Consider the following 2,500-nt stretch of genomic DNA (forward strand, 5'->3'; position numbering starts at 1 on the left):
ATCGAGAAATGAAAAAATAAAATCCTTTGACTCAAAACGAAGATTCCTAATGAAGCTCTGTTTTAATGAAGATTGCAAGAAGAAGAAAACAAGAAGGAAAAACTGGGTTTGATTAATCGTCTCATTTCATTCATTCGTCAGTCTTTTAAATACTGTTCCGCTCTCTCTCTCTCTCTCTCTCTCTCTCTCTCTCTCTCTCTCTCTCTCTCTGAATTTATTCTTATTTTCCTATCCTCTGATATTAGAATCCTGGCAGTGACAAAGAAAACTACAGCAGTGACAATCGTGAAATTCTGCTTCGGTTTAAAGCCGTGTTTCTAAAATGGCTGGATTTCCTAACACAGACCTGGAACTTTTAATAATGATAATATTTATAATAACTTTAATAATAAAAATTTTAATCACTTCAGTTCCCATTACTGTATTTTCCTATTTTCTCTTTAACATCTTTCAGAAAAATTTATCTTTTAAGGAGAAAATCTTTATGACCTGAAGGTTTTGGGGTTATTATAATCTGTATTTTTCTTAATAGGTGATATGCTTTTTTTTTTTTATTTAATTCCCTATCATTATTTTTTTTAAAACTGACTTATGAATAGGGATACTGTAGATAAGTAGTTTCCCACTGATACTATAGGTAAGGGGATTCCCATACAAAATGTATGTGTATAAAAACTCCCATTATATTCAGATTTCCTAGGTATTTAGATGTGATGAAGGATATTAAACCCAAATAACTGATTAGTGGCCTAGCAGGATAATTAGGAATAGGGATTTTGATAATTCCATATATATAGGGAACCTTTAGTAAGTTTGCATATAAGTTTTACATTATATATGTATGTATATATAATATATATATATATATATATATATACATACATACATATATATATAAATATATATATATATATATATATACATATATATATATATATATATGTATATATATATATATATATATATATGTTGTGTGTGTGTGTGTGTGTGTTTGCAGTATATTGGTGTATGATGAAAGAGTGACAATTCAGAATACAAATTCAAAAGACTGACATAACCTATATCAGTCTATTTTAGTGGCAATTTGGGTAATAATGCTTAGAAAATAAAATGATAGACGTAACCGTTAGTTAATTAAACGTAACTTCATTTATCGAAGTATTCTGTAGAACGGCCTCATAGATACGTATAAAGATAACGAGAGTTTAGATTCAAGTGCTCTTGCATTCTATATCCTGATGAGATTCCCGATATCTCGAGTAACATTCCAAATGAAGTCAGAATATAAATGCTTTGGTGATACCTAGTCGTAAGTGCTGGAAGTAGAGGAAGACCAAGACAAAACCAACCATGCCATCACACATGATTTTATCCAAGTGTTTGTGGAACATTTATTCCTGCAGGAATACAATCTCCCAAAAGACAAAATAGTGTAGACTACAGCAGAGTCGTGGCACAGGAGATTCGAAGCAGTTGTTGAACGATACCATTTGGAAGTTGACTCGATGATACGAGAATTCATAAAGGAAGACCATCACACGAACCAAGATAGATTGATTTAAAATTTTTCTGGCATCCTAAACACAAACCAATAGATACAACGTTCAACTTTAGGTATTTATCCTGAGAAAAGGGAGGGGGAACGAATCCAAAGAACTAGAGGGGCACTCAGTAGAGCGCATACTAAGCCATCTTATTATTCGACCTTTTGCTCAACCTTGACCTTTGAACTTTTCATGTGCCAAATGGCATGGATTTTCATACCGTCAAATAAAAACAAAGTTTGAATTCTCTTTGACAATGATGTCCAAACTGATTATGTGAATTGGACAGTTTGCTTGACTGTGATCTTGATCTTTGACCTTGACCTTTCAAAATTCAATCATTTCCAACTTTTTACATAATTGTTAATCACTGCAATTTTCATTACTCTATGATTTAAATTGTGGTCAGGAGGCTGTTAACAAACAAACACACACATAAGAAAACATACAAACAGACAAACAAACACAAACAAGGAGTAAAACATAACCTCCTCCCATCTTCGTTAGCAGAGGTAAAAAAGGTGCGCAACAGTTTTAAGACGAAGGAAAGCTGTCTTGTAAAATTATTATATATGAGGAATTGCTCACAACTTACATTTCAGTTATTGCAATAGTCATCATAATGGCGATGAAGTTGATGAATGTTAAAGAGTATTTTTCATTTACTTCTACACTTTAATAATAAATGTTTCAAATATTTTCAAGTATTAGATGATGACGAAATTGATAAATGCTGTTTTTTATTTACTTTTACATTCCAAAAATAAAGGTTTAAATATCTTTATATTTCAACCCAATTCTTATGCTTATATAAATAAGTCTTGTTGTGAGACAGACTATGAGAAATCCTTGTTAAGAGCGAAATCATATCATCCCGTAAATCTCTTGTGATATGTCACTCTTTGGAAAGGATTCCATAATCTATCTATCTCTCTATCTAATTTTCTATCCATCTA

Source organism: Palaemon carinicauda, chromosome 32 (assembly GCF_036898095.1).
Source record: "Palaemon carinicauda isolate YSFRI2023 chromosome 32, ASM3689809v2, whole genome shotgun sequence".
In the NCBI taxonomy this organism is placed as follows: Eukaryota; Metazoa; Arthropoda; class Malacostraca; order Decapoda; family Palaemonidae; genus Palaemon; species Palaemon carinicauda.